Genomic DNA, 27657 nt, shown 5'->3' on the forward strand with positions numbered 1-27657 from the left:
GTACTATATGAAAATCTTTCAAAGTGTAATTATTCACTGTAGAAAGCCAAGCTCTAAGTATTCTGCTACATTTTCACAACTTTTGCCTGAACATCATCCCTTATCTTATTTTTTAAAAGAAAAGTAAAATATTAGCCTGTCTTCAACCTTCAAAGAGGTGAGCCATATTTTCTGACTTGTACAAGGTATTTTAAAAAACTAATTTTAGGGATTGGCAGATCTGCTATGTAATCCTGGCTTGTTGAAAAGTATATGAATAGATTTCTTCATGAGTTTGGGAAACTATGAATAAGTATAATGTAAAAACTGTCAAACTCAGATATTTATCTGTGTACTGCAGAAGTTTATTATCTATTCTTCTATGCCTAAATACATGGACAATCAGTTAATGGTGATTAAGTGCTACTATTTCGGAAAAAAACAAAACAAAACAAAACAAAAAAAAAACACACCACTTTAGAATAAAATAAAAGTAAAGGGAATGAGAAATATATTTTTCCCATGCAGCTTTAAAGAGATATGAAATATACAGCAGGGCATGAGTATACATGGTCAATTGTCCTCAATCAGTTTTGAAGCATATACAACTATGAGAGAAAATAGTGGTTTTAGAAACAATATGTAACTGGGAGCCTGAATTGCCATCATTAAGAATTATTATGGAACCAAATAAACTGATGATTAAAAATAGACCCAGAGCCCTAGAAGCAGGAACAGACTGCTGAACCTCAGAGGGAAGGCAGGGGACCGTGGGTAGGAAGAGATCAACCCTTTTGTACGCATATATGCATAACCTGTGAACACGGACATCAGGGTGGTGAAGGCCTGGAGCGGGGAGGACAGGAGCAGGCTGGAAGAGGTTAATTTGGGGGGAAAGGAGAACATACGTAATCTTTCAACAATAAAGATTAAAATAAAAAGTTATTATGATTCTGAAGGCCTACCTCTAGGTTAGCAATCAGGCTTAAAGGATTCTCCTCTGAGATATTTTAGATTGTCCATTCAAATTTTAAGAAAACCTTTTACAGTTCTTAACTTGATCTCGACCTCTCCTACATGCCCATTATTTATAACACATATCCAATATTTAAAAGCTATATTTAACAACATATTATACTTTTATTATCCTTGAGCCAGAATTGTAAGATTTCGGGACTGGAAGAGACTGCAGATTTCCTGACCCACTTGCTTTTGCAGAAAAGGAAATTGTTGTTTTGTTTTTGTCTCTCTCTCTCTGTGTGTGTGTGTGTGTGTGTGTGTGTGTGTGTGTGTGTTTACATATTACATATATAATATGCAAAGGACCAACTTAGGTATCATTTTGTACATATCTAACAAACTACCACATTCTAAAAACTTTTGAACAGAGTAGAAATAATATGTATCGATATCAGCCAGGCAAATTTACTAATTTTAATAATAATTTGATGAAGAAGTTGAGACTATTTTGGTTGTTTATAGATTATAAGAACTTGGGTAAGAGTGCTGAAAAACCAGTAATAAAATTCAAGGGGATCTTAAAATGAGAATAAAGATTGAATTGATCAGTTGTCCTGTGATTGAATCTGAATTGTGTATCCTTGTTGAAGTCTTAACCTCATACCTCAAAATATAACTGTATTTGCAAATAAGGTCTTAATGAAGTAATTAAGTTCAAATGAATCCATTATGGTGGGCTTTAATCCAATATGACTCGTCTCATAAAAGAGGAGATACCATAAACACAGAGACACAAAGGGAGGACCTTGGGAAGACAATAGGAAGGATTCCTCAGAGGAAAACAATCTTATCAACCCCTTGATCTTGGACTTCTAGACTTCAGAATTGTGAGAAAATAGATTTCTGTTGTTTAAGCCACCCATTCTGTGGTACTTGGTTATGGCAGCCCTAGCAAAATGTGATACCCAGAGCTTGTAAAAATGTGATACCCAGGGCTGAAGATGACCAAATGACATGATATGTCATCCTTATTCTGGTGAACACCATAGCTCTGTTTATGGGACATAAGCTGTTGTACACTGTAGACAGATCAGATATTCTGTTGCCACAGTTTCTTGGTTCAACGTTCTCCCCAACGACACACATTTCAGACATCTAAAAATAAATGGAAAAATGTTTAAATTTTACTTAAGTCTCCTAGAACACACACAAAGTGACTCGATATTCATAACACATGACAACACTTCCTTTAAAACCCCTTTCCTCATCTAAAAAGCCTCCCTGTCACAGCACAGCAGCTAATCCAATTTCTTCCTCTTTTTTTATAGACTTTCCAAACTCTTTCTTAGCCAGTGCTTATGGCTTTGCCTGTCTTAGTACCTCTTCTTGTCCTCAGCATCTCCCCAACTTTTCCAATAGATTTTTTTTTCCCTAAAGAGGTTTGATTAAATTTCTTTCCTTGTACCCCCTCCACCAATCTCTTAAAAAGACCAAGCAACTGACCTTGCCAAGAAAGAACTCCCCTTGACTGAAGGAAGGAGGAGAAAGTCTGTGAACAGTCAGACATAAATTTTTTTTCCTGTCAAAAATGCATTAAACTTTTGGCAGCTGTTTCACATTGTTGCTGATATTAAGTTTACAGTAAACTAAAATGGTCTAGTGTATTAAGTGAAATCATCCCTATCCTGTACTCAGGATTTAAAAAACACACAACATTAAATGTAAAACTTTTTATTTCTTCCTAAGTTTCATCTTTGCCCAGTGTTTATAAACTCCAGGATCCTTCTGAGCCTTTTTTCTTCCACCTAACAGGTAGACATTGCTTCTAGTCTTATGGACTTGATAGCCTGGGACCACCGGCTGAGAATGAGTCAGCAATATGGTGTGGCTGTTTTTATAAAGCTAACTGTGATAGTGAAATATATTAATAGGTCTGTGACATCCAAGAGCTAGGAAAGTAGCCCTCTGCTAAACTTAGAATTGGTCACGCCCTTCAAGTATTATGCCAAGTTTGGGCACTGGCATTTTACTGTACACGTGGAATGGCAGAGACATTCTGAGAGAAGTCACAAAAATGAACCCCAAAATGGAATGATGAAATATGGTTAAACTAGTTGAGATTATTGAAAGCAGAGGAGAAAAACATTTACTTATTCACATAAAGACTCTGTAAACAATACATAGACCTATTGTTTTTCAGTTTCTGAGGGAGTCCAAGACAAAACAAGAGTACGTGACCTTCAGAAAATGGAAAACAACATAAAGATCTAATAATAGAGGATTGTTTAAATAAAATATGGTGCCTCAGTATAATAAAAACCAGTATGAAACACTTACTAAAACATAGGGAATGCTTTTTTTAAAATCATCTCAGAATAAGGAAGGCTCTTCAAAGATTCACATAAAACTCAAGCCATAAAGTAAAAAATATACATAAATTTAAAATTTCCATTAGGAAAACAATAAAACTAGAAAGAGATTTTTTAAAGTCAAACAGAGCAAATAATAGAGCAAAGGCCTAATTTCTTCATTGTACAGAAAAATTGAACCATTCAATAAAAAAATGACTAATAACCCAATAGAAAAATGTACAAAGAATTTAAAGGAAAAGTTCATATTAAGATAAATGCACATGGGTAATACAAATAGTAAAAATTATTTAACCTCAATAATAATTAAAGAATATATATTGTAACTGGAACTAGGTATACATTTAAAAATCTTGTTTTAAAATGTAAAGTTGATGGAAGACGCTGACGACGCCTCACCATACAGCAGCTGTGTGTTGCTGAAGGATGCCCAGGACCAAACCAGAGACGGTCAGACCTGCATCACCACTATTTGTCCACCAACCAGATCTGAAATATCATGGCTGACATATACACATAAGGAACTGTTTGACATTGAAATTGGGACTCAAAAGAACTGTTGGCCCAGAAAGGAACTCACTACATACAGACTGATTCATTTGCCTCTCAGCATAACCATTATGGCTTGTCTCAGTGTAGGTTCTTACAAGGGTATTTCTTGGATCACATGATCTCACACATCTAGAGGAAATAATGAACAACATAAACTGATGAACAAAAACAGACCCAGAGAAAGAGAAGCAGCAATCAGACTCTCAAACCTCAGAGGGAAAGTAGGGGAGAGTGGGGGTAAAGGGAAGAGATCAACCAAAGGACTTATGTGCATGCATATGGGCCTAGCCAGTGGCCATGGACAACGGGGGGTGGGGACATATGTGGGGAGGGGTTTGGAATGGGAATGGGGGGATGAGGACCATTATGTGATACCATAATCAATAAAATTTTTAAAAAAATGTAAAGTTGAAAATGGTGGACGATATCCAGAATTGTCAAGAATATATGTAAGCAGGTACTCTTACACACCATTGGTAGTACTATGAATTGATATATTGTTTTTGGAGAGTAATTTGGCAAAAATGATACAATTTTTCATATTTACTTACTTTGATTAAGCCATTATACTTCTAAAAATTTATTGAAAAGATATTCTTTACACAAGTACAGAAAGAGGGAGATACAACTGCAATGTTGTTATATTATAAAAACTAATCCCCAAATGCCCATCAATTGTAAATAATTTAAGTAAGTTGTGGTTCATATATTATATGAAATTCTAGGCATCCGTTTTATATTCCTGTTTATTGCTATGTACATAGACATGGTAAGATAGCTTAAATATATTGTCAGATGAAAACACATTGTAGAAAACATTATGTAAAGTATGATCTCATATGTGAAAATAAAAATATATATATATATATATACATGTACATGCGTAAGACTACACACTAAGCTGGTAGTCAGGTCTCTATCCCATAACCAAGAGAATGGAGGATTCTCCTCTAGCAAAACTGACCAACTTAAGAGAACGTACTTGCAGTTATGTCCTTTGGCCCCGTGTATTTTATAGCAGAGAACCCATCAGTCAGCAAGGGTCGCTCAGGCACACAGAGCATCTAGTCAAATCAGGTTTTTAGTGATTCCTTAAATAAGATCAGAGAAAATGATCAGATATTTGAGGAATGCTACTGACCAAGAAACCAAAACAAAGAAATTACAAAACAAACAAAAGTGAACCCAAACAACACACACACACACACACACACACACACACACACATGAAAAGAAAATAAGCCCTCAGAAACAACACCTGGAGAAGCAAATAAATAAATAAATAGTCATTAATAGCTTCAGTTTCTATGACACACAAAAGAATTCCCTTTTATTTAAGAAATAACCAAAAAAAAGAAAGGAAAGAAAAGACATTTTGTGGATAATAAACAGCCATGGAAAAACTCAGGACAAGCATTGGAGGATAGTGGAGGAAATGTCTCAGAAAACAATAAAAAAGCAAGCAATGGGAAAGCGGAAGGAGAAGGCCACCCACCACCCCTGTCAGTCATGCGGCAGGAATTTGGCTGTGCTGTGCTCTCCTGCCTCAGAGCAGAAACTCATCTGCTGCAGACCCAGCCGGGTGGCTGCCTTGGAAAGCAGGGGAAGGTGAGCATGTATCAACCACAGCACAGCTTGTAATTTCCAGAGAGGTCTTCTTTCAAAACTTTATGAAGAAAAAGAACCACGTTGATTTCTACAGGGAAATTGAACTGGCCTGAGTTGGAGGGAAAGGATAATGTGTCTAACCGGTAGTTAACTCTTGGCAACAGAAGGTCTTGTATGAGCAACAGCCCTTTCCTGATAACTACGTGGACCAATGGCTCCTGGAAAAGCTCTGAGAAATATGCTGGGAAATATCAATATTGGGTTGTGGTATTTGAATCCAGCCTGGTGATAAGCAGCTATGTAGTGTCTGTGTGGTGTTTTTTTTTTTTTGTTTTTTTTTTGTAGTATATGGACAAGGGTCATCTGCCCCAACCTCCCCTTACCACTGCCATTGGCTTTTTGGGACCAACTGACTTCTTCACTGATTGGCTATGCTTTGTTTGATCTCACTGAAGGACTGAGGAGAAGTGGGTAAACCGACTGACTTTATTACTTTTACATATGAGATTTCCCCAGTGGTGACGGTCTTGCAGCACTGCCACCATCTATGCCATGGCAGTCTTCATGCCCTTCGGCCACCTCACCCTCTTAGACCAGGGCACCAGTGCTGCCATTGTGTCCAGCATGCTGTCCTTGAACATGGCCATTTTTGCTTCTTTCTGCCTTGCCTCATGCCTGCCTGGGTTCCTACATGCCTTCATCATGGTGACATTTGCCATCCAGATTTTTTCACTGTGGCTCATGTTACAGAAGAAACTGACGACATGTACTTCTCACAGCTATGTGGGAGTCACTTAATTTTTTCTTTTGCGTCTGAGAGGCCTGCTGTCCATTAGTGTGTGGGAGCCATCCTCTGCCCTTCTGCCGGTATCCATCTCCTGTCTCTGCCTTTTCTACCTCATTCACCTGCAGCTTTAAAAAAAAAAAAAAAACATTCATGGGCCTTGGGATAAGGCTGGGGTCAAAGACTTGTCCAGGGTTCTCAGTTAAGTCAGAAACCTCCATTTTGTTGTCAAGACAAGCTGATGGACCAGCCTCCCAACGCGAATAAGATTTGAAGGCAGAGCTCCATTCTGGAAGCAGCAGACTGATGTGGGTGGGAGAACAGAGATCAAAACACAAAGGCGTGGGTTGTGAAGAGCCTTATCCTTTCTGTTATTGGAGGATGGAAAAGCTTTCTGGGCCCTCATGGATAATTGTCTCCCATTTATTACTCACTATAACAAATGAAGTGATGTGGTATCTAATTATTAAAAAATAACAACATATAAAAAAAGAAGAGGAAAGAAAATACAAGAAGATAGTAAGAGTAACAGTCCAAGAGAGCCAATAGCTGAATAACAGTGGAGGACAGCAATGATCACAGAAACACAAAATTTACCTAGAACGAAAGGACACAAGTTCCTAAACTAAAAGAACATAAAAACCATAACAAGTGGCCAGCACACTGAATGAATAAAGACAGATACCAAGTCATACCATTGTGGAATTTCAGACCCCCAGGCATAAAAAAAATTTTAAAGAGAAAAAAAAATACCATACAAACAAACCAGATAACACACAAAATTTTAAGATCAGAATGGCAGATATGTCAACAGCAATTCTGGAAGCAAAAAACAATGGAAGATGGCCTACAAAATTCTGGAGGAAAATTATTTGCAATGTCAAATTCTTAACTGAGACAAACTACTAATCCAGTGAGGGTAATTTGTAATAAAAGCATTTTCAGTTGTCTATGAGCACAAAAAACTTACCTTTCATGCAATGTTCTTCAGGAAGTTACTTAAGTATATACTTCATTGAGGCTGAAAAACAAATAAAGAATATTGGGATTCAGGAAACACAAGATCCAAGATAGAAAAGAGGTGAAAGGACTTTCCAAGATGGAAACAAAGCTAGACTCAGATTCCAGTGATGTTATGGAGGACTCTAAAACTCTAAAAGGAATATTGAAAAAAAAAAAAAAGAAAGAAAGAAAGAAAGAAAACAAATGAAAAAAAAAACCTGATGTATTTGTACTGATTTAGGTTTTATAGTTCTACTGGAAGGTTTGGGTTCAGCTCCATAAATACTTAGCAAATAGGAAAAGAAAACACAGGCAATTACTGACTCTAGGAAAAATAAAAAGCATAGTGCCAAAAGTGAAATGCAGTATCCTATATAATAAAAGGCTAATATGCAAATTGACTGAACGGCAGAATGACTGGTCGCTATGATGCACACAGAATGATGGAAAGTTGAAAAATATATAAACAAAATTAAGTCTCAGAAACCGTGGAGCCTAACTATGGCTCTGCCTGGCTTGCAGTCAGGGTTGTGGAATCTTGTTGAAAGCTCATTAAGAGGGAGAAGAAATGAAGTCACCGGCCACACACTGGTATAAAAGAAGAAAAAGAAATAGAAGGACAGAAGAAAAAGAAATGTTACTGGCAGCAGTGACTTCCATCATTAACACAGCTGGGAGAAAAGAGCATCTTATGCAGCTCGTGTGAAACAACCAGTCTTTCCTGCTGGAACCCTGCCCCTGGCGACATTCATAGCATTTGGGAGGTTTCTAATCAATTGACTGGCCAAAATGCGATGGGAATAAAGAACTTGCCTTTCCTACTGCTGTGTCTGTAACCAGCCACATGTTCCTAATATCTCATCATGGAACGTGGGACATATTTTCTCACGGAAAAGAAAAATTGTACAAATAAACTTTTAGTTCCTCCCTTGGTTCGGTTCTGATTGCATTTCTAGCCTGATCTATTAGTCTTATCTGAAGTGCCATCATCCACCTACACCAGTGGTCAGCAAACTGAGGCTCGAGAGCCACATGCAGCTCTTTGGCCCCTTGAGTGTGGCTCTTCCACAAAATACCACGTGTGGGCACACAGACAGTGCAATTGAAACTTCGTGGCACGTGCACAGAAGTCGGTTTTCGGCCTGGGCGAGTCTATTTTGAAGAAGTGGCATTAGAACACTCAAGGGGCCAAAGAGCTGCAAGTGGCTTGCGAGCCGCGGTTTGCCGACCACTGACCTACTCCATTTGCAACCCCCTAAAAATGCCACAGCAAAGACCATTAGTTTTCTATCATCTTCCCTTTCTTCCTTTTAACAGGATTTTTATTTTGTTGGGGTAAATTTGTATCCAGCTTTAAAAAAAATAAAATAAGAAAACCTTTATCTCTCAGCTTCCTTTGGAATACATCACAAAAGAATTTCAAAGACCTAGGGCCTAACATCTTTGAGTCACTAAGCATGGCCAGCATTTCCTAATATGTAGGAAAAATAAATTTCACCTGTGTTTAAACCACTGTTATTTTTTTAAAAAATATATTTTTTTATTTTAGAGAGGAGAGGTGAGGGAGAGATAGAAACATCAATGATGAGAGTGAATCATTGATTGACTGCCTCCTGCACGCCCCACACTGGGGATCGAGCCCACAACCTGGGCATGTGCCCTGACTGGGAACCAATCCAAGATCTTCCAGTTCACAGGTTGATGCTCAATCACTGAGCCATGCCAGCCAAGCAAACCATTGTTATTTTTAATTTTCAGTTAAATGCAGCCAAATGCAATTCCTCCCTTCTTTATGTTTTTATACCTATTTCCACTGCCTGGTATGTTCTTCCTCCTGCGTAGCAGATGGACTGCAACACTCCAGGATTTGTCTGAAGGGACTGCTTCCTGGTGAAGCTTTACATTAAATAGTTATGCCTTCTTTTGTGTTCCCATAATACTTTGTATAAACTTCTAGCACATATCATAAACCTTTAAAATTATTTGTATATTGATATGTCTCTGACACTTGACTATGAACTTCCTCAGAGCGGGACGAAGTTGTGTCTACTTTGTGTCTTCTTGCAAGGTCACAGGCCCATGCAGGGACTCTAGAAACATGGGTTAAATGAATGTTGAATCAACTCAGACTATTTTGAGAACCCGAAGTTCCTGTTCATTTCCTGATTGTAACTTTATTCTCCCAAATGCAGATGTGATGTAATGTTGCCTTTAGTGTCAGAGATTTAGCATCCTCTGTAATATGGAAATGAACTATGTGGGTGTTCACTAACTCAAGCAATAGTAACAGATAGTCATAGAAATAAACATCTTTAAAATCTGAATGAGGCAGAAAAGAAGGAAAACAAACATGCATTGAGCATTTATGTGCAAGGCATTGTGTTTTGGGGCTCATCTCATTTACCAAAGTAATTCTACAGGATAGGTGTTAATTTCACTTAGAAAACCTGATGGTACAGATATTAAATAATATGCCCCAGGTCGCAGCTCATAAGAGGTGTAGCCAGAGAATGCTTTCTGACTTCAAGTCTAGTGATTTTTCTACTTTATCAGGCTGTCACTCATGTAAGAGTAAGGGTGTGAACTTTAAAAGGCAATCTGATGTTGCATTATCCCTGTCTCTAAACTTCCCTATTCCAATTCAACCATCACGCTGTGGTCAAATTCGTTTACCTGAAACACAACTCTAATTATGACACTCCTCTGGATAGAAACATTAATGGTTTCCTGTAGTCTAGTGAGGGAAGCCCCCAATCTGTGCTTGTCTCTAGCTATTTATAGAGTAATTGTGTCCCATCCAGGCTCTGTCTATCTTTCCTTTTGTTAATACTATTTCTGAACATTGGATAGACCTTCCTACGTCAATGACATGTGCAAATCTTATCTGCTGTCAGAAACTTTGCTAAAATTTTATTTCTACTACCAAGTCTTTCCTGATTCACACAATAGAAGTGGGTCTTCCTTTTTCTTCTTGATTTCTACCTCTCTCATATCACACTCTTTCTTTGCATTTAATTTTACTTTGTTAACTGCTTATTTTGTCTCTTACATATTAGATTGTAAACTCCTGATGGTAGAACCATGTGCTTTTATTTTTGAACCTGTCTTAGTATCTACTATGGACATGATAGCAGGTGTTCAGTAAGTAAATGAATGATAAAATGTCCAAATATTAGCACCTTGCTCATCACTCCTTTTTGTTCTCTACTTTCCTTTCATCCATGGTGTTGCCTCGATTTCAAACGTGAGAGAAAGTAGGCTTTGGCATTATATTTTCAAAATGTTAAGAAAATCTATTTCACCCTGCTATATTTATCCTCATCCACATCAAGTTATACATTACCATAGAAGATCATTGAGAGAAACCAAAATGGCGGCATAGGGTAGACACCTGAATGCAGTCTATCACAACAAATTTGAATTTAGAACTGGAAAACAGGAGAAACATCGCCCTGAAGTGCCGGACGGCTGGCTGAGAGGAGGCTCTACCATCTGGGAAGGAGAGAGAAGGCACGCTGAACCTCAGGAACTGTGAAGGTGCAGAGAACTGTGTGCCCGAAAAAGGCGGCCACCCGACTGCACTACTAACTTGTTTGAGGAGGGCGGAGAGGGCGCGCCGAGTTCACTACTGGCTTACTCCCTGTGGGCTGAGAGGGAGGACAGCTAATGTGCAGCTGGCTTTCTTGTTCGGGAAGAAAACAGAACCACCCTATTGCGCTGATAGACGGCCCCAGACAGGGAGAGGCCAGACTGTCAGGCAGTGGGCAGAGATCTCTCGGAGGTGTGTGAAGCCAGCGGCCATTACTGCGGGACTCAGAAACCAAACCCTCATAGGGAGAGGCTGACCAAAGCTTGTCTGCACCACCCGAGACTCCGCCCCATCCAAGCGCAGCACAGAAGCCCTTCCAGTGGCCACGGATAGGACTCTCCTAGGGAGGAACAGCAGGAATCCAAAGCTTCTCTGCACCTATACCAAAGAGGTGCGCGTGCCTGCAACCAATCTTGCGAGATTCACCAAAGCTTGTCTGTGCCACCCTGAGACTCTGCCCCATCCAAGCAGAATACAGAAATCCTCCTAGCTGAGACACTTCTGATCCTCATAACCAATTGGCTTGGAGATCAACGCTTCCCAGTGATACCAAAACAAGCAAGGCTTAACAACAAGACTGCACACACAGCCCACAAAGGGTTACACCACGACTGTCCACCTCAGGTAACTGGGAGGCTAACCCACTCAACCATATAGGACATCTTAGCACACAAAGCCACCCTACCAACTCAGGGAAGCTGTGAAAATGCCGAGACAAGGAAATAGATCACAAACAAAAGAAATGGAAAACAAGAAGCGACTGGATAGAGAGTTCAAAACCAAGCTTATAAGGTTTTTCAAGAATTTTCTAGAAAAGGCTGATAAAATAAATGAGACCTATGAGGATATGAAAAGGGATCAACTAGAAATAAAGAATACATTGTCTGAAATAAAAAATATTATACAGAGTCCTAAAAACAGAATGGAAGATTGCAAGAATTAAGTCACAGATTTGGAACACAAAGAGCCAGAGGACACTCCTCCACAGAAGCAAGAAGTTAAGAGAATCCATAAAGTTGAAGATAGTGTAAGAAACCTCTGGGACAACTTCAAGTGAACCAACATCAGAATTATGGGGGTCCCAGAAGAAGAGAAAGAGCAAGATACCGAAAGAATACTGGAAGAAATAGTGACAGAAAACTCCCCCCACCTGGGGAAAGAAATAGACTTATAAGTCCAGGAAGCACACAGAACCCCAAACAAAAGGAATCCAAAGAGGACCACACCAAGACACATCATAATTAAAATTCCAAGAGCAAAGACAAAGAGAATATTAAAAGCAGCAAGAGAAAAGCAGGTAGTTACCTATAAAGGAGCAGCCATATGATTGTCAGCTGATTTCTCAACAGAAACCATGCAGGCCAGACGGGAATGGCAAGAAATATTCAAGGTGATGAATAGCAAGAACCTACAGCCAAAAATACTCTACCCAGCAAAGCTATCACTCAGAATCGAAGGCCAGATAAAGAGCTTCACAAATAAAAGAAAGCTAAAGGAATTCATCACCACCAAACCAGAATTATATGAATTGCTGAAAGGGGTTCTTTAGGAAGAGGAAGAAGATATAGATAAAAATTATGATCAACAAATACTATCAACAAGTGAAACTAAAAGCCAAGGGAATTAAAAAAACCTGATGAACAATATTAACTAGTGAATATAATAGAATCAGAGGTATGGAAGGGGAGTGGACTGACGATTCTTGGGGAAAAGGGGAGTGGGGGTGCGGGAAGAGCCTGAACAAAAACTGTGCACCTAAGGATGAGGACAATGGGGGGTGGGGGAAGGGCAGAGGGGAACCTGGTGGAGGGGAGCAATGGAGGGGAAAAAATGAGGAACATTTGTAATAATATGAACAATAAAGATTTATTTAAAAAGAAAAAGAAAAAGAAAAAAAAGATCATTGACTAAAACCATAATTCTAAATATTACAGCAGCTAAAAAATTACAGTTCGTTATTCTGAAACTGAAAACTTAATATTTGTTCACTTTTCTCACTATAGAATATGTAGTGCCTTCTAAAATGCTCAGTCCCATACAATTTCTTTAAATTCATAATTGGCCACTTGACGGACACCCTGTGGGCAATGAATGATGTAGAATGACTACTACACAAAAATAAAATTAATTTTAAAAAGCTTCAACCACTTTTCCAAAAATGAATATTAACTGGAGAAGGTGGCCATTAAGATGCAAATCCAAGTCATTTCAGAAATTTTTTTAGATTTTTTTTTTTTTTTTTTTTAAAGTAGAGCTAAACATGTTCAGGACCAAAACCCTGACAAATAGGGGACAAAACCCAGAGAGTAAACTGCAAACAGAGCTTGAGTCCCTCAAGTGAACACACACACACACACAAAAATATATATATTGAGAGAGAGAGAGAGAGAAAGAGAGAGAGAGAGAGAGAGAGAGAGAGAGAGAGAGAGAGACACGCATAACACCAGAAACTTGAGGTGCCAGGTACACAGTCAACTGCCCCACTGAAAATTTTAGGAAAGCTTGCTATCAAAATACCACAGAATGTCACTACCTTTGGCCCAGAGCAGTCAACAATGATTTCTAAGCCTCAGTGGTACAGCAGGCTAGAGCTAAGGGTGGGTGTACTAACCTATAAATCAGAGTTTCTCAACCATAGTGTATATTATAGTCATAGAAATTAAAAAACAAAAAAACAAAAAAAACCCAGCCAAAACCGGTTTAGCTCAGTGGATAGAGCGTCGGCCTGCGGACTGAAAGGTCCCAGGTTTGATTCTGGTCAAGGGCATGTACCCTGATTGCGGGGCACATCCCCAGTAGGAGGTGTGCAGGAGGCAGCTGATCAATTTCTCTCTCTCATCAATGTTTCTAACTCTCTATGCCTCTACCTTCCTCTCTGTAAAAGATCAATAAAATATATATTTTTAAAAACTTTGTTAAAAAAACAACAACAACAAAGTGGCTAAAGGGGGTGGAGTAGTGGAGAATTATTAATGGGTAGAGGGTTTTAATTTGGGATGAGTTAAAGATTTATCAGTGAATATATGTGCCTTAAAAGATAGTCAAGTAACATGTAGAAAATGTTAAAGGAATACAGAGGCAAGAATGATTACCAAAGGATGATGTATTATATATGGTAAAACTGTAGCATGAACATAGCTTTTGAGCTTGCTTTGAAGATAATATAGCATTTAGGTAAAAGATGAAAAAAGGAGAAGACATTTGAAGTAGGAGAAATGGGATGAGTAAGAGGGGAGGAAACACGCGTCACGTGTGGAGAATCTGAACTCGCAGAACGGAAGGCTCCTTTGAGGAGAAGTGAAAGAAAAGGCTGGAAATGAGATGGGTGACAAGGTTGTGAGAATATTAAATTTCAGGATGAAGATTTTTATCTTATTCTGAAATCAGAGGAGAGCCATTAAAAAATATTGAGGGTGGTACTGGCAGTATGTAGACAACAGTCTCTTAAAAACATGTTGTTAGCATTGCCATGGAGAATTGACTGGAAGGTGGAGGGACCCATATGGCAGAGAGAGCAAAGAAAGGATCGATCTCAGCAATTATGTAATTCTAAGGCAATGGGGCTTGGACAAGGTGGGCAATAGTGACATTAGGATGTGAGAACAGACTTTAGACACATCAGACATCTGGGTAAGATGGTGTATGGTGATGGATGTATACTAATTAAAAGGAAAATATGACATATGCCCTACTAAAAGAAAGATCAAAGCAGGAAAGTATATTTAAAGACCTTATTCTATCCTACATGCAGAAGTTTTTTGTTTTTTATGACCCAGCATGTTCCTTTTAAAGGCTGTTTAAAAGCACATCTGTTTAATGCATACAGAGTCAGGACAAGGTACTGGTAAAAGCTGGTTCTTCTTTAGTCCGGTGCCCTCCTGCTGGTCGGGTTTTTGGCCAATTGGGTGACTGTGGCCAGTTGGGTGATTGTAATTAACTTCTCTAAACCTCCGTCTCTTAATCAATAAAATGATGATAATAATGTCAGTTCTGCCTGTCTTGGTATTATGAAAATGAAATTACTCTAGTTTAAATTACATTAAAAATATTTATTGATCATATACTGTATGTAAGTTCTGTGCGAGGTACAACAGGAAATATAAAGATGAATGAGACAAAAGGCCCTCTCTATGGAAGACTAAAACAAACACAAAACAGAAGATGGTAAAACAAAAATACAAAACGGGATAATATAAGTGTCCTAAGACAAAGTCCTTAAGCGTTCAAATAACTGAGGGTGAATATCTGGGGGATAAACTCAAGAATAGCTTCATGAAAGAGGGATCATTTGAGGTAAGGCCCTAATCGGTAGAGAATGGAGAATAAAGGGAAAGTAATTCATCCATTCATCTACTCATTCATCTATCCATCCTACATTTTTGGGGGAGAGATTCTGTTCTGTGACAGATCACAGAGCTAAATAAGACTCTGTCCTTGTGTAGCATTCTCTAGAAGAAAGCTTATCCAGAGCACGGGGAGCGTGGGTGGGGGGTGGAGGGTAGGTGTTAAATGGAAAGTGATTAATTCAGTACCTAATAAATCAAGACAATGGATGTTAACTGCATAAAATCTAAAGTAGAAGAACCTAAGATAAATGCGGTAGCTAAATACAGAGTGTCTAAAGATAGGGATTGCCTGTATGGCGAGAAGGTTTCTTCTGTTCAGAGGGTGAGGGGATTTCAATTATATTTGGGGAGCAGAGATGAGATCTGGGTGAGAGTAAATGTTTACATGGTTAGTGAACAATCTGAACTGAAGGATGCTTTTTTTTTTTGCACATACATTCTGTTTCTTTTGGTTCTTCTCTTTGGTCATTCTTCATACATCCTGCCTAGAGCTCTGAAACAGGGAGCACCAATGAAAGACCAGACAAAGCTTTGGACAGCTAGGTTGCAGAGGTCAGCTTCCTCTCAATTGTTTCCTGTCTATAACCATCAATGCAGAATTGCTCTTTTATGGGGAACCTTGAGATGTTTTTCTCTCTTGCCCTTCACTATGCATCAGTGATGACTGATCCTCCTTTCATGCGGAAGATAGAGTTTATGAAGAAAACTATGGGGCTAACATACATTTTAGAACATGCTTATAAGAGAGGAGGAGAGGCAGAAACAGAGACAGAGAGGAAGGGCATGAAAGGGGGAGAAAAAAGAGAGGAGGAGAAGGGGAGAGAGATAAGAGAAGAAGGAGAAAGATGGGTTGGTCAAACTGACGGGCTTTTATGTACTGGAAGGCTGTGTAATGTGAAGTGAGAACTATTGCTATTTGTGTTCCTATAATGAAAAAAAAGCAGAAATTATTTTTGCAAAAATGGATGAAAAATGAACATCTAAAGCTTAAACAAGTCAGGAAAAATGTATTGTTCACCACTGTAATAAAAGAATTCAGGAGGGGAAGAAAAAAAAGACCTGTTCCTGTCTGATTTCCAGGGCCTACGTAAGCCTCCTTTCTCTATCCCTCTCATTTTCATAACTTATAGAAATGACACCAGTTCTGCCTCTTCATTATCTCATTCATATATTGTTCCCTTAGATCAAGAGGGAATCTTCCCCATCCCGGAAATCACCAGATATGAAGTAAAATTAGTTATCTGCCTCTATCACAACCTCCTCTCCCCACCCTGTTCCTCTGTTAATATTCCTATTTGAGTGCACCCATTTGTTCTCCAGTGACAGGAACCTTAAAGTTATCTTTGAATTCTAACACGCCTACCTCCCTGCTAACTGGGAACCCTTAATGATACCCTTCCAAACTACAGCCTAATTGTGGCGCCTTATAAAAATGCCTGCAGCTCTCTCTTGGGGCTCAGGAACTATTTGCTTCTACAGTCAGCGTTGAGCCTTTTGTTCTGGTCTGGATGTATCCCAGCATGTGTTTTGTTGCCATACATTTGGATCCTGTATTGACAGCTAGTGTCTTCAGAATTATATCAGTCCGATGGCATTCTGTTTCTTTTTTAACTCTGGTTGTGTCTATTGAATAGACCTGAGCTCCCAAATATGAACTCCAATTGTCCCTACACTGACACCCATTCCTGGTGTGATCACCCCCTTTGGGCAGAAAGATGTGGTAATAAAGTGAATGCTGGAGTTGGAATCAGCAGACAAAATTTAAACTCTCAGTTCTACTCTTTCCTACTCATGGACACCCTGGAAATTCACTTACGCTGTGTAAGAGTGTGTGTGTGTGTGTGTGTGTGTGTGTGTGTTAATCCTCAGTGGAGGATATTTTTTCCTTTGATATTTTAGAGAGAGTGGAAGGGAGGGAAGGAGAGAGACAAACACATTGATCGGTTGCCTCCTGCATGTGCCTCCAACCCAGGTATGTGCCCTTGACTGGGAATCGAACCCCTGACCCTTTTATGTGTGGGTGAATGCTCTAACCACTGAGAACACTGGCCAGGACTCACGTAAGCCTCTTGAACTTCAGTTTTATCACCTGTTATGCATATGTGGTAGATGTGGTTGGGGCTGCCAGTCAACTCTGCTCCCTGCAGCAGCAGATCTGAGTGATATATTTCCGCAGATGCCACACACTGCACTCAGGCGTCGGTACCTAATCCTCCTCTCAAACTGCTTTTGTTGAGATCACTACTCTTTCTTGTCTTTCTAAATTCATTAGCTGTCCTCATGTTCAGTCTGCATATTGTTCAACTTTTTGGTGGCATTTGATAAAGCTGATTAATTTATTTTTTCTAAAATACTTCCTTCATTTGACTTCTAGAAAGCTATAGCTCCTAGTTTTCCTCCTATTTTCACTGGTAAACTAGAATTCTTTAACTAATTCACTCCTTGTTGAAATGCCCTAGGAGGGCTCAGTTCTCAGCCTCTTCACCAGCTACACTGCCTTCTTTGGTTTGTTTGTTTTTTTTCTCTCTCCACACCTTTAGTTCTAAATGCCGTCTAAATGGTTTGTCTCCTAATCTCTCCAGTCAAAACCCCTCTCTGGGCTCCAGACTGATGATTCATCTGTGTGCTAGACGACTACTTGAAACCCTATTGATTGTCTAACCACTATATCAAACTTAAAATGCACATAATACAACTTTTGATTTTGTTGTGAAGATAATGATTTATAGTAGGCAAGATTAGAACAATGGAGACCAAATAGAAAGCTATTCCAATAATTCCAGGTGGGATGTAGGTGAGAGATGATGCTGGCTTGAACAACTGGGATAGGGACTTTGCAGATGTGATTTGGCTACAAACCTGGAGATGGGGAATTATCCTGGATTATCAAGGTGGGCCCAATCTAATCTCAAGTCCTTAAAATCAGAGAGCCTGCCCCAGCTGCAGTCAGACAGAGAGAGATGTGATGATGAAGTATGGTCAGAGAGGTGTGATATTACAGGCTTTGAAGATAGGGGAGGAGGTCATGAGCCCAAGAATGCAGGTACCGTCTAGAAGCTGGAAAAGGCAAGGAAACAGATTCATCACTGGGGCCTTTAGAAAGGAACACAGCCCTACAAACTCCTTGATTAGCCCCTTGAGACCCATGACGGACTTCTGACCTACAGAACTGTAAGAAAATAAGTTTGTTTGCTTTAAGCCAATGAGTTGTAATTTGCTATAGCAGCAACAGGAAACTAATACAGCATGTGTATACTGGTGCTTATATTGAAAGCAGGTGTGGACATTCAATGAAGTAAAGAATTATAATTATTTCTGAATATGGATAAACATAGTTGCTTCATTCCCCTCAGTTCATCTGCTCATTATGGGGCTCCTCCTCACTTCCGGGCTCTCTGTTTTCTTTTTTTGTTTTTAATTTTAAGAGTTAACTTGAGCAAAAATCAGTTGAAATCAGGCAGTGTGAAGCCAGAAGTAGTTAGGAGCACTCCACTGTGAGGAGCTTAGGGAGAGAGACATCTATTTAAAAAAAAAAAAAAAAATCAGAATCAAGTAAGGAACTGTTTGATTGCTTATACGGTAGTATAAAGTGTGACTTTGTGTTGTTTGTGACTGGTTGTCCTTAGCGTTTGGATTTCATAACCTTGAGGCATTTACAGGCTTAGGTTTTGGTTTGTTTACATGGGTCACCATGGCATTAGAGCCACCTCTGTCTTATGGCCTCCTTGTTTAATTACCTTAACAATTCCCCCCTCAGGTCATCCTCTCATACATGAGAGATTGAGCAAACATTGGGTATTAGTGCCACTTTTAGTCACCATCAGAGTTACGTTCCTCTTGTCTCAATGAGAAATCTGTAGGTTGTAATGTCAGATCTGTGGAAGAGCTGTGTTTTGCTGCTCATCTTGATTGTTTCTCTAAGAGCAGTGAGACCATCTGCTGGCTGTGAACGTGCTCATAAGACCTTTGAGAGAGCACCAGAGAGACCACAATGATGACTGTGGAGAGGACAATACCAAGAGACTGTAGCATAGTCTTTAGCCAGGGCTCCTATGAACCAGACCAGCTGGTACCAAACAAACCAAAGAAAATGCCTGGAGGGGCACCAATCTCTTTTAGCCAAGTGCCTTATTTGTAAACCTTATCTGTGTTGATCTGGTACGGCAGGAGGTATTTGCTATGGCACAGGATCCTCCTTGTTCAGCCAATTGACAATCTAAAGCAATTCTATTATCTAAAAAAATCATCTTAGCAGGATATCTAGGGACCTGTGTTGTGCAGCTATGGCCTAAAGTGGATTTGGCCATAGTTGCCAGAGTTAAGGAGCAGTGGCTTCCCCTGCATTAACACAGAGAAAAACCGAGTCACCGAAAGGCAAAAGGAATGAAGTTTTTATGTTGGGGATGAAGATCTTGATCTGTGACCTTGGAGAGGTGTTTACTTCAAGATGGCATCCTGGTCTAAGGAAAAACATTTAGGCAGTTATTTGAGTTGTGAGCTGAATTAGCAGCTTTTTTTTTTTTTTTTTTTTTTTTTTCATGGAACATCATTTTTACTTTAAAGAACACCTGATAGCCAATCTATGATTAGTCAGATTTGCATTTATGGTGGACATTTCCCCCAAAATGAATGACATGAACCTGTTATTTCAAGGAAAACAATTGAAAGTATTTGTTGCCAATAATAAAATTTGAGCTTTCATAAAAAGTAGAATTTTGGAAAACTTGTATATACCAACATGAACTTGGATAGCTTCTCAATATTTAAAGATTTTTCTGATGAGATTTATGATGAAGGAAACTGATATGATTTGAAATGCCATATGTAGGATGCCATATATGAAATCCCATATAGGGAATAAAATATGCCAATTCCATTCTTAACGATCCCTTGTTTGAGAACATGGTTTGCTTCGTTTTGAAATACGTCAGCATTTGGAAAATCTACAAAACTCAGTATTCTTCAAATGATCAATGCATGGTTAAAGATTCCAAAAATCATGCCTAGGTTAAAGATCCACTCAGAGTTCAAGATAAGTGAATGGACTTTAATATAGCAGTATGAGATTCCATATTGCAACTAACATTTTGAAAATTTAATTGTAAAGTTTTGACATGGTATCTAAGAAGCATATCCACAATTATCTGCAAAGGCTATTAAAATACTTATTTTCCCAGCTTTAATAATATGCAGGTCTGAACATTAAATGAAGTTAAGAATTGTGATTATTTCCAAACATGGATATTCTAATTTCCAAACTGAAACCACGTCTATGTTTAAAATGACACAGGTCTTTCCAGTACCTCAGAGTGGTCAGAAAGGGGGTGAGGCCTTCTCAAGTGTTAGTCTAGGTCTGAGAGAAACACCATCCACTCTATCTGACCCCCACGGAGTAAACTTTTTTTTAATATATTTTATTGATTTTTCACAGAGAGGAAGGGAGAGGGATAGATAGCTAGAAACATCGATGAGAGAGAAACATCGATGAGAGAGAATCATAGACCAGCTGCCTCCTGCACACCTCCTACCGAGGATGTGCCTGCAACCAATGTACATGCCCTTGACCGGAATCGAACCTGGGACCTTTCAGTCTGCAGACCGACGCCCTATCCACTGAGCAAACTGGTTTCGGCCCATGGAGTAAATTTTTAAGGTAACAATGGATAATAAAAAGTACACTTTCTCATAAACAAAATGCCTACATAGACTTAAAAACGTTAAATCAAGGTGGAAAACAATACGACTCAAAGAACAGATGATTAATTGTAGAACATGAACACACTTAAACAACTTAATTATGATACCATACATGGCTACAGCCAAGTGGAATAGAGGGTATTTGATAGTTTTACAAAGATAGGATAAATTCGTAGAGGTAGAACTATTTGATAGGGTACAACATACAGTACATTACTTCTTTACAGTGTTTAACCCTTCATCAAATTTCGCTCTGCTGACTGAATAAATAAGTGGAACAACAAATCCATTTCTCTCTCTCAATCAATCAATTTTAAAAATCCTTTATCAATTTAACTTCCAGACCTGGAAGTTACTCTTTTAGCCAGAAGCTGAGAGGGAAAAGTGTCGACAAAGAAATAGACAAGGATTGTATAAAGCAGAAACTTGCCATCCGGAAGCAAAACATTTATTAGTGAGAGTGTTAAAATGCATTTGAAGTTCCAAGTAGCATTTAGAGAAAGGATATTAGAGAGTGAGGAGAGGGAGTTACTGTGAAAATCTCTAATGAGGCCTGAAATTCCTTTGGCAATAGTGATGGAAAAGTGGATACTAATATTATAACCATTTTTTGGTTTTTTTAAAGCATGGTAGGTCAAAGTTCTCTGAGCAATATCTGCATGCTTGCATGGAGGGAATAATATATGCAAATTCCATGCTTAAAGACCTCTCGTTTAGAAATCTGGTTTGCTTCATTTTGTCTCCCTAATCTACTTACACGGAGACTTTTGTTTTAATGTCAAATAGGCTTTAGCCTGGACAGGTCTAATGGCACTTTGCCATTGGTGCAGGCTGAACAGGACATGAGGAGATTATAAGTAAATTTCATTAGAAGGCTACAATCTCTACTTCATGAAAGATTATATATATATATATTTTAATGTAAGGGGTCAAGATATCACTCCAATTTGCTAGAGCAGTAACCTAGAAACACCCTGCAGGATTACCTGTTGGTTTCTGAAACAGCCTCTGTAGTCCACTTGCAGTCATGAGCAAGCCACATAACCTCAGAGCCCTGACTGCTCAGATGCCTGAAGGTCCCCTTCTTTAGGCAAACAGTTGAAAAAGTATGACTAAATGTAATTATTATTTGTATATTGGCTTTGATAGAAAACAACAGTGTGTATTAATCATTTTTACCAGTTTTTGTTTTTGATAGTTCTGAATTTCTCAATGTTATAGAAAAGTTAAAATATAAGAAAAGGGCCCTGGCCAGGTAGTTCAGTTGGTTGAAGTGTCATCCCATACACTGAAAGGTTGTGGGTTTGATGTCTCAGCACATAGAGGAGGCAACAGATTGATTCTCTCTCTCTCTCTCTTTCTCTCTCTCTCTCTAATCTCTCCCTCCCTCCTTCTCTCTTCCTCTCCTTTCCTCTCTTTCTAAAGACAATAAGAGCATGTCTGTGGGTTAGGATTTTTTTTACAAAGGGAAAAATATGAAAGAAGAGAAGTATTTCTAATTTGGCAGACTAAAACAAATAGAAAATTTAATAAACATATAATTAAAGGTTAATGAAGACTTCGGTTTAAAGTATGAATTTTTGAATGTTTGCCTGTGAATAAGCATGAGGATTATTTGAAATATTAAAAGCTCTGCTGTAAGGAAACACTATTCTCACTCAGGATCTCATGGGAATATATAGGATAAGACTCAGAAGAAAATAGTAACACAAAAGTGGTTGGTTAAAGAAGAGGCAGTGCAGGGCCCTTCCCTCAGCCACCCGTGGGGATGCATAGATTCTCCAGAGAAGATATTGGACATAAACAACAGAATCATACATTGTTTTCATGTGTGTGTGTAATGTATGTGTATGTATGTATGTAAGTATGTATGTATAACTAGGTAATGGATTCATGTTTCAAAATTCTGAAAGTACAAGAGTATACAATACATTCCCTTTAACTCCTATCCATCCACCTAGTTCCCCTCCTCAGAGGTAACTAATATTACCAACATCTTATACATTCTTCAATGTATATATGAGCAAATGTACATATAGTTTTTATGATAATGTTCTAAATATTTTAAAGCTTTCATTCTTTTCACTAAACTATGTATTGGAATTAAACCCTATCAATAATAAGTTTACCCATCTTTCAGCAGCATGGTATTCCATTGAATTGGTGAATCGTAGATTATCTGAACAGCTCAACATTAGTGAACATTTAAGTTGTTTCCAGTCTGTTGCTATTACAAATAATGCTCTAATGACTTGTCCTGTACATAGGTCGTTTTACACATATGTAAGTGATCAATAAGATAAATTCCTATAGGTAGAATTATTTATTCTAAGAGCATATGTGCTTACAATTTTGATAAGTGTTGCTAAATTACTTTACTTAGAGGTTATACTAATTTAAGTTCCTATTGGTTACTTATGAAAATGCATTTTAACACTCTCACTAATAAATAGTGTTACCAAGCTTTGTGATATTTTCCAATTTGATGGGTTAACCATGATATTTCAGTTTAATTTGCCTTTCTTATTATAAAATTGAACATCTTTAATATGTTTTAGAGCCACTTATATTTCCCTTTATGTAAACTGTTCATATTTTTTGGCCATTTATCTTTAGGGTTATTGGTTTAGCTATAGGGTTTTTTTGTTGTTAATTTTTTTTTTTTATTCAATAATCTTTACTTTCGGCCAAAATGAATCTGTAGTTGCTGTCCATGCTGAGAAAATATATTTAGTTGGTGGATATTCGATTTGAACAAATGAGCCTCTGGCTTGTGTCCAGGTGAGTGGTTGGAATTCCTTTTGAATGCTCAAGTGGTTCGGTGAGATTACTTTTTTTTTTTTTCCCCGTGCTGGGACTGAAGGAAGAGACATTTACATATAGAAAGAGGCTTGAACTCTCTTTGTGAAGCCAAACTTCAGCCACTAACTTCATCCTGTATCCTAAAAATGATGTCTAATAAATGATTGAGCCCTGTTGAAAATAAAGATGGGGACAAGTTCTGAAAATATATGTAGCATAAGCTGGAAACGGGGAAAGTCAATGTAAATATCTCAAAATCATTGGTACTAGTACTTTCACCCCCCTCTCCCCACAACTTTACAATTGTCTCCTTTCCACTCCATTTCCTTATTTTCTGTATTGCAGTTCATTCATCTCCATACATGCCACCTATAAACGTGTTCTTTTTTGTTGTTAATCCTCACCCAAGGATATTTTTTCCATCAATTTTTTTTTTTTTTTTTTTTTTTTTTTTTAGCGATAATGGAAGGGAGGGAGGGAGAAAGAGAGGGTGAGAAAGAGGGAGAAAAGGCACAAGCCCCTGACCAACTGGGGTCAGGGACTGAACCTGAAACCCAGGTATATGCTGTTGACTTGGAATCAAACCCACAACCCTTTGGTCCATGGGCTGACACTCTAATTACTGAGCAAAGGTGTTCTTTCCTGGCAGAAGTGAGAAGCTGTGATTTATGACAGATCTGATGGGACAGCTTCTGCCTCAAACAACAGTCCTTGCACATCAGCATGTGAGCAACTCAGGCAAGGCAAGTTGCTAGTTGGTCCTTTTAGAACTGCAATAGCTTTTGTAGATTTATATATTTGAAGTTTTATCTATTTATTTATTGCCAGTTCTTACAATAGATGTGTTTTATTTTAGATGTTCTCTGATAACATATTAGAATAAGTGATCGGCTGCCTCCTACATGCCCCCTACTGGGGATTGAGCCTGCAATCTGGACATGTGCCCTAACCAGGAACTCAACCATGACTCCTGGTTCATAGGTTGATGCTCAACCACTGAGCCACACCAGCTGGCCAGACTGTATCTTAAAATACAGCTTTTTATGAGTTCTTTTCCAGTCCTGTCATCACTGCTTCTCAGACCCAAACGAGTGTATGTATGGATGCTTTTGTCACTGCCCCACACCCCTGTCCCTGTAGGACATCTGAGGATTTTTAGCCCTGTCTCTTGGGCACACTCCTCATCTTGGGGTTGTGCCAGCTTTCTCGGGGACTTGTATTCCCTTTCGCATCCTCCCACATCCTGTTTTATTTTTATTGCTTTTGGCAGCCCTTCTATCTATTTGTGGTTTAGGGTTTCATATGGAATCCTAGTTTGCATTTATTTTTTATTTTTCTATTACAGTTGACATGCAATATTATATTAGTTTCAGGTGTATATGCCAGTTATTAGACATTATATAACTTACTAAGCAATCCTCCTGATAAATCTCACACTCATCTGATACCATACAGAGTTATTAGAATATTATTCACTATATTCCCTATGCTGTACTTTACATCCCCTTGTGACTATTCTATAGCTAACAAATTGTATTTCTTAATTCTTTCACCTTTTTCACCCTACCCCTACCCACCCCTCTGGCAATCACCATACTGTTGTCTGTGTCCATGAGTCTTTCTTTTTATTCTTTTTTTAATCCCTTCACCCTTCTCACCCAGCCTCCAACCCCCTCCCTTCTGACAGTTTGTCCTCTGAACCCATGAGTCTGTCTCTACTTTCTTAATTTTGTTCATAAAATTCCACATATAGCCTAGACCGGTTTGGCTCAGTGGATAGAGCGTCGGCCTGCGGACTAAAAGGTCCCAGGTTCGATTCCGGTCAAGGGCATGTACCTTGGTTGTGGGCACATCCCCAGTAGGGGATGTGCAAGAGGCAGCTGATTGATGATTCTCTCTCATCGATGTTTCTAACTCTCTATCCCTCTCTCTTCCTCTCTGTAAAAACTCAATAAAATATATTTTTTTAAAAACTTTAAAAAATAAAAATAAATAAATTCCACATATAAGTGAAATCATATGGTACTGGTCTATCTCTTGACTGGCTTATTTCACTTAGCATAATATTCTCCAGGTCCACCCATGCTGTTGCAAAAGATAAGATTTCCTTTTTTTATGGCTGAGTGGTATTCCATTGTGTAAATGTACCACAGCTTTTTAATCCATTCATCTACTGATGGACACTTGGGCTGCTTCCAAATCTTAGCCATTGTACATAATGCTGCAATGAACATAGGTGTGTATATATTCTTTCAAATTAGTGTTTTAGGTTTCTTCAGATATACAGTATTCCCTAAGAGGAATTGCTGGGTTATAAGGCCATTCAATTTTTTATTTTTTGAGGAAACTCCATACTGCTTTCCACAGTGACTGCACCAATCTGCATCCCATCAACAGTGCACAAGGGTTCCTTTTCCTCCACATCCTCACCAATACTTGTTGTTGATTTATTGATGATAACCATTCTAACAGAGTGAGGTGATATTCCATTGTGGTTTTAATTTGCATTTTCTGATGATTAGTGTCCTTGAGCTTCCTTTCATGTGTCTATTTGGCCATCTGTATGTCCTCGTTGGAAAAGTGTCTTTTCAGGTCCTTTGCCCATTTCTTAATTGAATTGTTGGGGTGTTTTGGTGTTGTTGACTTTTATAAGTCTCTTATAAATGTTGATATTAACCCCTTGTCAGATGTATTGGTGAATATGTTCTCCCATTCAGTTAAGGTGTCTTTTCATTTTGTTGATGGTTTCCTTTGCTGTGCAAAAACTTTTTAGTTGGATATAGTCCTATTTGTTTATTTTTTCTTTTGTTTCTCTTGCCTGAGGCAATATATCAGAAAAATATTACTCCTAGAAATGTGCAAGATTTTACTGTTATGTCTTCTAGGATTTTTATGGTCTCAAGTCTTACATTTAAGTCTTTAATCTATTTTTAGTTTATTCTCATATGTGGTGTAAGAAGGTGATCTAGTTTTTTGTTTTGTTTAGGTTTTTGTTTGTTTGTTTGTTTTGTATTGTGATGGGATAGCATCAGAAAGCAGCACCACTCACATGGGCCCGTCTGGTCTATTACTGGTTGTGTATGTTGCATGCAATATCTTCATGTCCTCTGATTCTATGATTAGAACCATCAGTCTCTTCTCTATCTTCCAATCTTTCCCACAGGTTTCAGATTTGGAAAGAAAATAGTTGTTCCTGGCTGTTACTGGGATTATGATCTAAGAACTCCCCTTCCTTCAGCTAAACATACTCATTATGCAGTTCTGCAAGTCCATTTTTCATGTCGGTGTGTCTGTAGCACAGCCTGCTTCATTGTGGAAAAATTAGTGTGGATTCAGGAAGGCCCTGAAATATATCTCTGATCTATAGGCATATCTAAAATTTCATCAGTAGCTATTTCTTTGTGTTACTATGTCCTCTTTTAACATGTCTATGTTTCTTTGAAAATAAGTAAGTTGTCATTACCATCTTTGTGTTATATCACTTTAAAAAACGTTTCTAGGGGAACACTGAGAAAGGAAACAGGAAATGGAAATTAAGGAACACCCAAGATAAATATTGAATAGCAAGGTAAACATTGCCCACTAACAATTTGATCTAGCTAGAGACTTTTGTCAAAAGAATGCAAGTGAAGTTACTACTTACATTTTATTAATAGTTGAAATTATATACAGCAGTCCCCCTTATCGGGGGTTTTGCTTTCCATGGGTTTTGTTACTTCAGTCAATGGCAGTCTGAAAAGATTAAATAGAAAATTCCAGAAATAAACAATTTATAAGTCTTACACTGCATGCTATTCTCAGTAGCATCATGAAATCTCACACTGTCCTTCTCTGACCTGCCCAGGACATGAATCATCCCTTCGTCCAGTGTCTCCATGTTGTCTAATGCTACCCACTCATTAGTCATTTAGAAGCCACATTGGTTATCAGATTGACCAACACAATATTGCAGGGCTTATTTTCAAACAA

The 27657-nt window shown here is 38.4% G+C and overlaps 1 long non-coding RNA gene and 1 pseudogene across 2 annotated transcripts; one reads left to right on the forward strand and one right to left on the reverse strand.

The window, feature by feature from the left end:
* Positions 1–1138: 1138 nt before the first annotated feature.
* On the reverse strand, positions 1139–27536 carry LOC311620717. Its single transcript, XR_014794732.1, has 4 exons — positions 27332–27536; positions 7223–7273; positions 4843–4951; positions 1139–2094 (listed from the first exon to the last, which is right to left on the reverse strand). It is a non-coding gene; the product is annotated as an uncharacterized lncRNA (long non-coding RNA).
* LOC311611933 (phosphatidylinositol N-acetylglucosaminyltransferase subunit C-like) lies at positions 5370–7316 on the forward strand (annotated as a pseudogene). The gene is made up of 2 exons: positions 5370–5468; positions 5633–7316. The product of its transcript is annotated as a phosphatidylinositol N-acetylglucosaminyltransferase subunit C-like (transcript).
* Positions 27537–27657: the final 121 nt, after the last annotated feature.

Source organism: Pipistrellus hanaki (genome assembly GCF_964339955.1).
Source record: "Pipistrellus hanaki genome assembly, chromosome: 1".
Taxonomy (NCBI): domain Eukaryota; kingdom Metazoa; phylum Chordata; class Mammalia; order Chiroptera; family Vespertilionidae; genus Pipistrellus; species Pipistrellus hanaki.